Source organism: Gobio gobio (assembly GCF_949357685.1).
Source record: "Gobio gobio genome assembly, chromosome: 23".
NCBI classification, from domain to species: Eukaryota; Metazoa; Chordata; class Actinopteri; order Cypriniformes; family Gobionidae; genus Gobio; species Gobio gobio.
In genome coordinates, this window is record NC_137119.1 from 28,778,649 (window position 1) to 28,791,542 (window position 12,894).

The window sequence follows — 12,894 nt, forward strand, 5'->3', positions numbered from 1 at the left end:
TGATTTGTCAAAAGATAAAAAGTTGTGATAAATCATGACTTTTTTTTTTTCTTTTTACAGCGTGTGAATGGGGATCGTTTTGACAGTTGTTGTCTGTATGCAAAAAAACTCAAAGGAAATCGTTTCCATTTTTTAGTACACCGTCGTTGTGTAAACGTCCTCTTACATACCCAAATCTGTGGATTACTACTAAAGTACATTCAGCTCTAAGTTCGGAAGTTCTCAATTGTTTTACATGAAGAATAATGTTTTAACTTAAACATTTTTTTTTAAATTTGTCCTATTTGTCCTCATAATTAGTGGGTTATGGCGGGTCATATTTCATATTTTTAATTGTGATCTTTTCTGCTGTAGTTTGGATGCTCATTATATGAACCTAACACTGCTGCCACATCTCTTATGGTGTTAAAATTTAGAGTACAGTCACATCTATTACAAAATCATTTTGGATAAACACTCCAAAAACTGTTGGCAAACACCAGCCCTCATTTTCACATTCCTCTACTCGCTACAGGCCTAATGAGCCACACAGAGTTTTTAGTTTACACTGGGCTGTATGTGCAATTTTACTCATGAAGGTGCATGTGTTTACAAGAGCTGTGTAAAGTGCAAGCTACCTGTGATAATTGCAGTTGTTTGTGTACTCGAGAAAATGGAAATCTTGGTGCAATAAATGGGGGGCATGGAGGGCATTCTAGAAAGAGGCACACTTTTAAGCATCATCACACCGGTGTCCATGACAGGTACCACTCATCCATGCCACTCTATGTTAATTTGGGGGGCCACTGAGAAACAGAGGAGTTGTCTGAGCCTTGTTGTCCTGTGTTACGCCTGGCCACGATGTAATTGTGCCTTCACCTGTTCCTCCAATCTCCCTGCTGTTAGCTGCATTTGGAGGACACTCATCAGGAGAGGAACCCATCAAAACCTGCCCGCCAGAGTTGCCTCAAAAGCCCTGTACATGCAAATATCGCACCCCTTTTATGTCATGTTGGAGAGTGGAGTGACCTCTGCCCTCTGCCCTCCACTCTCAACTACTTATCCCTTCCGCATTTCCCCTCTGGAGGTGGCACCTCTCCGAGTAGGTTGACTGGGTTAGACTTTAATTAATGAAATGTATGATAATGTGATTTCTGTAATAGAATGACATAGTCTAATGGTGTTGTGTGATTATGATTAATACAGCACTTTACAACATGAAAATCCAGCCAAGGGCTAAATGACGGCCCTCTTTGATTCCCGACCTCGACCCACCAAAGAAACTGACCCGATCAGAACAAGTTCTCTTTACAAGTTCGGCAGATTCTTTGATTTGATATTTACAGGGTTAATCTCAAAACAACAGCCCAAATGTTGTCCGGACGAACATGACAGCTCTCATTATCAGACTTTTTTTTTTTTTTTTTTTTGAAGGTTATGCCAAGGATGCAGCCAAACGGTCTCCTGGAGGAACGGAGAACTTTCACAGGTGTCTGCGGAGGAGCGTTAGTCACCCTCATACCTTGTGAATTCGATAATTAATACTGTAATTCAACTAAAACCACTCGGCGTGAGCCGTAATGAAAACTGATGTAGCTACTCAGCACAGTGAGCATCACAGGTGGGCCCAAATTAATGTGCAAATAGAGCTAAATTGCCTGTGCTTAGTGTTTTCGTCAGCACCATTTCAGTTTGTTGGAACTATCAGTAATTAATTCTGATATAACAAAGTCGTAAATTTAAGGTTAAACGCCGGCATTACCTTCAGATGCAGTGACGGGGGGCTCAATTGAGAGTCCCAGCTGGGATCCAACATCTCACCATACTGAGAGATCAGATGAGCCCTTTGAGACAAAGAACAACTGCAAAATGCTGTCAACTGTGGTTAGTGGACTAGGATATACTCAGATCCCCATGCAGATGAAAAATACATTTAGTAACGGCTTTAAAATCATCTTTGGAATATTTGACGGAAGGGTTAAGGTTAATTTTGTTTTGTTTTAGACACGTTCTGTGTGAAAGATGTGAATCAAAACATTTTTCTTCTGTTTTTTTTTTTTCTTCAGCAAAGCATCTCATTTACTGAAAATGGTGCCTGAAAACAAACCACAGACAAATCAGAAAAATAATCACACATTTATGAATATTTAATATCATAGTCACGGCAAATAAGGCAAGTAATTAGTGGTTTCCATAAATTTGCAAATTGTTATTTCATGTTGATGAAAGAGCTTCAGTTTTCCTCATAAATTATTCATACATCAACAAAAGTTTAGCGGAAAGAAATGAAAAGTGAAAATTGCTGGACTATGTGAACACACACATGCTGGGAAATACATTTGACGAGAAAATGTTGATACTGAGCTCAGACAACAGCATTTATCATAGATGTACAGTGAGATTTACATTTTAAAGTCGTTTATTGTCATATTTACCATGTACAACGTACAATGAAACGCATGCAAAAAAGAAAGAAATAATACGAATAATCAAATCTAAAACATGTTTTGCCTCCATAGTAAAACATTAAATCACCTACATGTTTTCTTGGGGGGGTTTTTTTACATACAAGATGTCTTAATAAAAAATCTAAAAATGCTGAGAGGGTTAGGACAAGGGTTTTCAATCTTAGATGATCATCCTCGTGCAAGGGACACCCATTCTAAAATTTAAAGGCATATATCTTCAAGTATAAAGACCCAAAATGAATAGTATGAAATATTGTATATAAATATTCAAAATATTTAGTTTCTATTACATTATTATATTTTCTTCTGCTCACTATTGTACTGTACTGTTGGAAGTATTATTTAATCAAAATGTATATTATTTTTATTTTAATGCATTTTCTTATATATATTTTTTATCACATTTATTTCATTTTACTTATTTATTGTACATTTTTCATGTTTTTCTCTCAACTTTTCCATGGACCCCCTAGCACTCCCTTGTGGCCCCTGAGGGTCCCCAGACCCCAGTTTGAAACCAACTGAGTTAGGAGATAGAAAATATCATTATAAAAGCACTAAAAGACCCGACCATTATAAAAAGCAAACATTTTTGGAATCAAATCTTTGAATTTCCACCAGGCCAGATCATCAATCTTTCCCACATCCTCCAAAGTAACTCATCCACAAACATGGAACATTAGCGAAAAGAGCCTCTTTGTGATTGTTGTCGGCGAGGGTGTGTGTGTGTGTGTGCATTTAGTGGGGTGGGGTGCAGGGGTTAATGTTTCGGTGGAGCCGTGAGACGCAGTGAGTCAGAAAACAAGAGCAAAACAAATCTGTGATCTGGAACTTCCCAAGCACCCACTCAGGAGGGATTAATGAGGAGTACACTGCTGTGAAATTACGTGCCCTTTGAGTCAAGAAAATGGCCTTAGTGGTGCATGACCTTGAAATGAGGTGAGACAAACCTCACCTGAACCACAATTAACAACGTTACATGGGCCGAGTTTGACATTAGCAGACAAAAGAATACGAAAGTCAATATTTTATGTGGAAAAATGTATTTTCAAACCACATCGGGGCTCATTTTCCAAGGCCCAACGCGAGCTGCTTAAAGACCACGTTTGATTAAAAGGTATTACGGAATAGGAACACTTGTTCGCCAAGCGGATGTTTGTTTGTCTTTGTCGACCGGTGGCCGCTTTTATCTTTTGTGTAATACTGTCTGCTGAAATGTGTTTAAAGAGATGAATTGGGATTGGAGGAGCCATCCTGACATGATTATGAAGGATTCATCGGGAGCCATCTGCCATCGTTATGAAAGGGGGTGAGGGTGGGTTCGCACGGCGAGTGTGGAGAGACAGCGGACCTTCTGTTCAGCAGTCTTCCTGCTATCACACAATAGACGAGCCTTTAGCGTGTTGAATTAACGCGCTTGCGCATCCAGCTCGCCTTCGCGAGGGACAGTTGTGGGGTCGGGCAGACGCGTCGAAGGTACGAATGCGTTCTCCAAGATGGACGCCAAACGGGCGGAAAATCTGTGATGCTTACCCAGAGCGAAGTCCAGGTAACAGAAGGACGAGGGTTCTCGCTGAACATATAGTCTACGTCATATTCACACACCAGTTGGAGGAATCTAAGGAGCAGATGGGTTCTATTGCTCATCAAAACGTCCAGTTGCTCTTCAAAAAGGACGAGGCCGGAAATGAAGCCAGCGCGAGCCGGTTCTGATGGCACATAAGAGATATGCTTGAAAATCACACATTGTTTTCTCTCACTATTTAAATTTGTCTTTTCGGATAGCAACTGACTTTACAGGCCAACATAAATCTGTCAGTGATGGGATTATTACTGTATTAGCATGACAGTGGTTTTCAGATTAATTTAAGTCTTTATACTTCTGTTTTTATCATTTTAAAAAGAGAGACATGGATAAAAATAAGTACAAATACACTATAAAAACAACCTTCTGGTAAAAAAAAACATTTTAACTTTTAACACTAAAATAATGTAATAAACATCAACTAAATACATGAAATGTAACACAAAACACCTTAATGTTAAATAATGCAGGGACTTCTGGGAATGTCATAGTCATATTTTGACAAATAAACAATTTTACTAATAATAATATAATGTAAACGTATCATCTTTCTTATTAACTGGGTAGCCTATACTATACAGTGTAAATTATAATAAAATTCATACTTTTTACTCCCAAAGCTATACATTCTGCAGTATTTTACAATACAATTACATTTAACATTAACAGATTTTTGTAGCATTTTTCAATTTCTCCTAATTTCTACTAATCTATTGACTTAATCCTGATCATACAAACTATATGTATTTTTGACAGTTCAACACACCAAATATTCAAGATAGGGTCGACCAAATGTAAAAATCAGTCATTAATTAAGTGAAAACCCATATTGATGGAACAATATTCTGAATAATGGGGGTAGTAACACATCCAGCTCAATGATTTTAAATGATTTTAACATCAAAACCAAACAAGTGAAATGGATCCAGATTTACTGACATGATTCTGTCGGCCCAATAATCCACGTCCACAACTTTTATTTCTGCTACTTTAGTCAGTTCTGAGCGAGCAGTTTCTCTTTAAAGACCCCGCATCGCGTTTCACTTGCCATCGATGCTGTGGACATAAAATCTCACTATAAAAAGATTTATATCACTCTCTTTATAACTTGATTTATATTGCACGTCTTTAGACCATTTCTCCTCTAAAAAAGTCATCGATGTGCACACAATAGGCAGGACGATCATTACCACAGTAAAAGGTGGTTGTGGCAAGTCTTTCCATCCTTGTAGGAGAATTAAATTTCACATGACTGCACCTTAAAAAATTCAATTGAATCATATATCGTCAGCTTAGCTTGAGGCAGAGCAAGCACCACGTCCAAAGTGATCATAACTGCGGTGAATTGTGGCCCGTAACCTCTGAAGTAAACGGTCAGAAATCTCAGTGCCGTCTGGGCATCTTTTTGACAGCCTGTTACGAAGATAAACCCAAGGAGAATCAGAAGCATATAATCCCCGGTGATCCGCTCTCTTCCCTGCATTGTTTTAACATAGTGCCTCCACCTATTACAATCCTGCCATCACTTCACATTACAGGTCAAAGTTATGGTGCTTAATTACATGCCGCCTGCTCCCCGCTTCTAATAACCTGTCATTTGGGGGGAATTTGAATGTCACACCATATTGTGGAGCCGTAATGGCGTCCGGCAGATCCACTGATGGGACGTTTTAGGACAATTATAGCAGATATTCAAATCGCAGGTGGGATATTGAGTGACCCGCAGCATATACAGATTTTCTGTCACTGTCTGAGACACACACACACTCACTTCCTCCTCCACACTCAGAACTTGACCCTGCGATCTTCAGCGCTTGACATTGACTAAATGAACGCCTCCACCGCCGAAATAGTTTAACTGTAGCCTGATCGTTTTTATTATCCTTCTAATCCAGATATCAGCTATTTCATCAGGCCGGAAGATATGCATGTCATGAATTATTTTGACACGGGGACCTTTTAATTTTCTCCAGCAATATTTCATCCCACCAATCAGCGCCTGAAGTCAGCGGTGCCGCGCGGCCGTGGCGGTGTTAGAGGACAGTGCTCTCCCGACGGCTTCAAATCATCTGGGAGCTGTAATGAGCTATGGACACAATTATTATCATCTCCTGTGCTCACACATTTCATCAGCCCAAGGGGGGCAGATGCAAGATCACACGCACAGGGAGCTTTAAACATAACACAAGCTATTCTATATAAAAGTGTTATACGTCATGATATTCTGGGGTAAATTTAAACCCTATTGATGGCATTTATTGGAATTATTTTGAGTCATCCTTGTGTTTACAGTAATGCACTTACTATGAAAATCTAAGGGCTGACATAGCACCGAATTTTGAGTATTTGAAAGTGTAGCGTAGTATAATTCTATATCAAAGACATAATAAAGGGAGGAGGTAGAAGACTTGTACAAAAAAAATCCATTTAAGAAATAATAACACTCAATATAGCGGCTATAAGAATGGAAGGTGGACGTAATTTCACCAAGTACAACATGATCCTTTTTTGATCCTGGAACAACATTTCAATCAACCAATCAGATTTGAGGGACAAGTTTACAGATTATGTCAAATTTAGGCTTACAACCAGGGTTAGGTGCTTCATCAGTGTTATTCACTGATCATGTCCCTATGATTTAAGAGATAACTTATGGGTAGAGTTAGGTTTAGGGGTAGGGATAAGTTTAGGACTACACTACAAAATATGTTGATCCAGGAATTTGACTTGCAACCAAATACAGAAACTCGCTGCAAATACTCACAACACAACCAAATACAGAAGCCCGCTACAAATACTCACAACACAACCAAATACAGAAGCCCGCTACAAATACTCACAACACAACTAAATACAGAAACACTCTACAAATACTCACAACACAACTAAATACAGAAACGTGCTACAAATACTCACAACACAACAAATACAGAAAGGCGCTACAAATACTCACAACACAACCAAATACAGAAACGCTCTGCAAATACCCACAACGCAGCCAAATACAGAAACGCGCTGCAAATACTCACAACGTAACCAAATACAGAAACGCTTTGCAAATATTCACAACACAACCAAATACAGAAACACGCAGCAAAAACTCACAACGCAACCAAATACAGAAACACACTGCAAATACTCACAACGTTACCAAAATGCAGAAACTCGCTGCAAATACTCACAATACATCCAAATACAGAAACGCCCTGCAAATACTCACAACGTAACCAAATACAGAAACGCTCTGCAAATACTCACAACGCAACCAAATACAGAAACGCTCTGCAAATACCCACATTACAGCCAAATACAGAAACACGCTGAAAATACTCACAAGACAACCAAAATACAGAAACTCACTGCAAATACTCACAACACAACCAAATATAGAAACACTCTGCAAATACAACACAACCAAATACAGAAACACTTTACAAATCATCACATCCCAACCAAATACAGAAACACTCTCAAATACTCACAACGCAACCAAATACAGAAACCCTCTGCAAATACTCACAATGCAGCCAAATACAGAAACGCTCTGCAAATACTCACAATGCAGCCAAATACAGAAACGCTCTGCAAATACTCACAACGCAGCCAAATACAGAAACGCTCTGCAAATATTCACAACTCTGCCAAATACATAAACGCGCTGCAAATACTCACAACGCAACCAAATACAGAAACGCTCTGCAAATACTCACAATGCAGCCAAATACAGAAACGCTCTGCAAATACTCACAATGCAGCCAAATACAGAAACGCTCTGCAAATACTCACAATGCAGCCAAATACAGAAACGCTCTGCAAATACTCACAACACTACCAAATACAGAAACACTCTACAAATACTCACAACACAACCAAAATACAGAAACTCGCTGAAAATATTCACAACTCTGCCAAATACATAAACGCGCTGCAAATACTCACAACGCAACCAAATACAGAAACGCTCTGCAAATACTCACAACGAAACCAAATACATAAACACTCTGTAAATACTCACAATGCAGCCAAATACAGAAACGCTCTGCGAATACTCACAACGAAACCAAATACATAAACGCTCTGCAAATACTCACAATGCAGCCTAATACAGAAACGCTCTGCGAATACTCACAACGAAACCAAATACATAAACGCTCTGCAAATACTCACAATGCAGCCAAATACAGAAACGCTCTGCAAATACTCACAACACTACCAAATACAGAAACACTCTACAAATACTCACAACACAACCAAAATACAGAAACTCGCTGAAAATATTCACAACTCTGCCAAATACATAAACGCGCTGCAAATACTCACAACGCAACCAAATACAGAAACGCTCTGCAAATACTCACAACGCAGCCAAATACAGAAACACTCTGCAAATACTCACAACTCAACCAAATACAGAAACACTGTGCAATTACTCACAACACAACCAAATACAGAAACGCTCTGCAAATACTCACAACGCAACCAAATACAGAAATGCTCTGCAAATACTCACAATGCAGCCAAATACATAAACGCTCTGCAAATACTCACAACGCAGCCAAATACAGAAACGCTCTGCAAATACTCACAACTCAGCCAAATACAGAAACACTGTGCAATTACTCACAACACAACCAAATACAGAAACGCTCTGCAAATACTCACAAAACAATCAAAAAACAGAAACTCGCTGTCAATACTCACAACGCAACCAATTATAGAACGCTCTGCAAATACTCACAACGCAGCCAAATGCAGAAACGCTCTGCAAATACTTACAATACAACCAAATACAGAAACACTCTACAAATACTCACAATGCAACCAAAATACAGAAACGCGCTGCAAATACTCACAACGTAACCAAATACAGAAACGCTTTGCAAATACTCACAAGACAACCAAAATACAGAAACACTCTACAAATACTCACAACACAACCAAATACAGAAACACTGTGCAAATACTCACAACACAACCAAATACAAGAACACTCTACAAATACTCACAACACAACCAAAATACAGAAACTCACTGAAAATACTCACAACGCAGCCAAATACATAAACGTTCTGCAAATACTCACAACGCAACCAAATACATAAACGCTCTGCAAATACTCACAACGCAGCCAAATACAGAAACACTGTGCAATTACTCACAACACAACCAAATACAGAAATGCTCTGCAAATACTCACAACATAATCAAAACACAGAAACTCGCTTCAAATACTCACAACGCAACCAATTATAGAACGCTCTGCAAATACTCACAACGCAGCCAAATACAGAAACACTCTACAAATACTCACAACACAACCAAAATACAGAAACACTCTACAAATACTCACAACACAACTAAATACATAAACGCTCTGCAAATACTCGCAACACTACCAAATACAGAAACACTCTACAAATACTCACAACACAACTACATACATAAATGCTCTGCAAATACTCGCAACACTACCAAATACAGAAACACTCTACAAATACTCACAACACAACCAAAATACAGAAACACTATACAAATACTCACAACACAACTAAATACATAAACGCTCTGCAAAACTCGCAACACTACCAAATACAGAAACACTCTAAAAATACTCACAACACAAATAAATACATAAACGCTCTGCAAATACTCGCAACACTACCAAATACAGAAATACTCTACAAATACTCACAACACAACTAAATACATAAACGCTCTGCAAATACTCGCAACACTACCAAATACAGAAACACTCTACAAATACTCACAACACAACCAAAATACAGAAACTCCCTGAAAATATTCACAACACAGCCAAATATATAAACGCGCTGCAAATACTCATAACGCAACCAAATACAGAAACGCTCTGCAAATACTCACAATGCAACAAAATACATAAACGCTCTGCAAATACTCACAACGCAGACAAATACAGAAACGCTCTGCAAATACTCACAACGCTGCCAAAAATAGAAACGCTCTGCAAATACTTACAATACAACCAAATACAGAACCACTCTACAAATACTCACAATGCAACCAAAATACAGAAATGCGCTGCAAATACTCACAACGTAACCAAATAAAGAAACACTGCAAATACTCACAAGACAACCAAAATACAGAAACACAAATACTCACTAAAAAAAGTACTTTAAAAGTACTTTTTTAATTTATGTTTTTAAACACTCCAGACTGTCTTGCCTCATAGACTTCTATTGTAAACCTGTTATTGGAGGTTTTGATAAAAATCATGATAAAATTCATGGATTGATTGATTGATTTATTTATTTATTTAACAAAGAGTATTGTTTTAAGCTTGCTACCTTCACTCTATAAAATATATATACTCAATCATAAAATACTAGATTAACAAAAGAAACAGACTGCCTTATAAACACTTTGAAAATAGTAATCGATAATTTGAAAGACCACAAGATCAATGCACAAGATAAATGTAAGTGGAAAAGCTGGTCCCATTCCTAAATCTGGGAATCCATGCCTTCTCCCAACCAGGTGATGACCCTAGGTTTAAAATGAAGCATTACAGAACATTATACAACAAGACACCATTCCATCAGCCTTTGAGGAAAAGAAAAATGTTTCAATTAAATCTCCAGTATCAGCACCAGCGCTGATTACACACACACTTTCACATCCTCAAAAAGTTATTTGACATAAATTACGGGTGTCACATCATTTTCCTCCACATAGAATGTAATTTACGGCCGATCCCATTGACTGGGAGCTGAACCTCAAATAAAATCGTCAAACTGCCTGGGCAATAAGATGCACCTTTCTCTCCCATCAGCACACAATCAGTCCACCGGCCACAGGCAGATTAACAATGCAAATACTGCTCATGATAGTAACGACACATTTATGCACAAATACTGAGCTGTGGTCGATATCTTGGAGAGCCAGGGAGGTTTGGAGGCATTGGCTTTATCAGCTTCCCTCTTCAAATAAAATGAACTGCCTAGTAAGAGGAGGGAAGAGATGCATCTGTAATACTCAATAAATTAAAACATGATTTAGGGGAATTCATAGCATCACTGTATTTGTCTTCAAGGTGAGTTTAAAGGTCTTTATGACAGATTGCTTCAAATGTAAAAATGAAAAACATCAGCTATATAAATATGCATATACACCGTATACATTGCACATTCCATGTGTCTTAAACAACAATCTAAAGAGCTATTCTAGATTGTATACAGTACATTTAGGAACAGAAATCAGTGAATTTATGAATATAAGTGGGACACTTAATGAGATGTCATTGTGTATATTCTTCCATTAATCAAAATTTTAGTTGCACTTTATTTTATAGTATGTGTACTTACAGTGTACTTATAAGAAAGGACTGGGTAATATAAGGTAACTGCATGGGTTAAGGTTGGGTTTAGGGTAAGTACCTAGTTATTACCCATTTATTGTAATTACTATAATAAGTAAATAATTAAAGCAACAAAGCATGAAATATTGTCATATTTGGCAACACATACATTAGACATTAATGTGAAAATTAATGTGTAAACTCATATTGTGGAAATTACAATATAGATTTACCTTAGGTCTGTGGCACTTCCTGTTCACCTTTGAACTGCCAACCCTATTTAACAGCTGAAATTGTAACAAAGCGCTTTACCTTTTTATTCTCACTTCTTTAATATTATATAAAATATTATGGATATTTCTTAGAATAATTTTAAGTATTTAAAAGATCTACAAAATCTTAAAAAGAATGTACAGGTTTGACATCATGGAATTTCTCCCATAATTTTTTGATTGATATGATTTTGATCTGATGTTATATGATATTTGTCATTTGATTTTTTTAAATAGAGAACATTTCCCAAAAAGCCTTCTAGAAAAACAAAAATTCTCAAAAATATATAGTGTAAGTGGGACTTTTATATGGACTAATATTATATTAGGCTATATTAAATGGACTAAAATATACATCTATAAATAACTTTCATTGGTGGATGATTTATTCATCATTACATAACATTTTTACTAGAATAATAACAGATAAATTAGATGTTAACATGCAACATTACATTAACATGCATTTTTTTTAAGGTTACCTGAAAAGTACTTTTTTACAGAATATAATCTAATTTGATTTGTTGAGGATTACTGTTTGATCCCATTAGGATATTTTAGTGTTGTCGGTCACAAACTATGAAATTCATTACCATTCCTTGGGGATTTGACCACTTCTCAAACTGTTCATGAGGTATGCGAAGCAGTCGACATGTAAAGCGGTTATCAGAATGGTTCTTAAACTGGTCTCAGTCTTATTTAGTCTCAATAAACACCTGCACACGAGCCTCACAAAGCTGTCATCAAACACTTAAGCACATGACAAGGCAAAACATGCACTTTGTCCTTAAATGTGATCACTTAGTTAGGAAGCAGCACTTCACTGCATGAAAATGCATGTAAATCATAGCCAACCAGCGCCTCCTAGTGTCAGGACTGACACAGTTACTGTAACAAACGTGTCAGACATTTCACCAGAGGCTTGGAGAAGTCTCAGTGGGTAGCTCTGGCTTTTGAAAGCCAAAATCTATAGAGTCACATAGTACTAACACAATTACCCCCAGCTAAACCTGCCATACGAGCGCAGTATGGTAGCCATATGCATGTCTTCTAGGCCGGTGGCCCAGTTGCAGTAGCTGACCCACTTCACATCACGATAATGCCATAGGGGTCTTTCAGAGATGAAGGTGTGTATGTTGGAAAGGGTGCATGGGTGATGATTGATGAGGTTTCCTCCGGCTTTCTCTTTGCAAGACCTGTTAGAGGAGCAAAGCAGAATGACTTTGTCCTGATATCTCCCTATACACTACC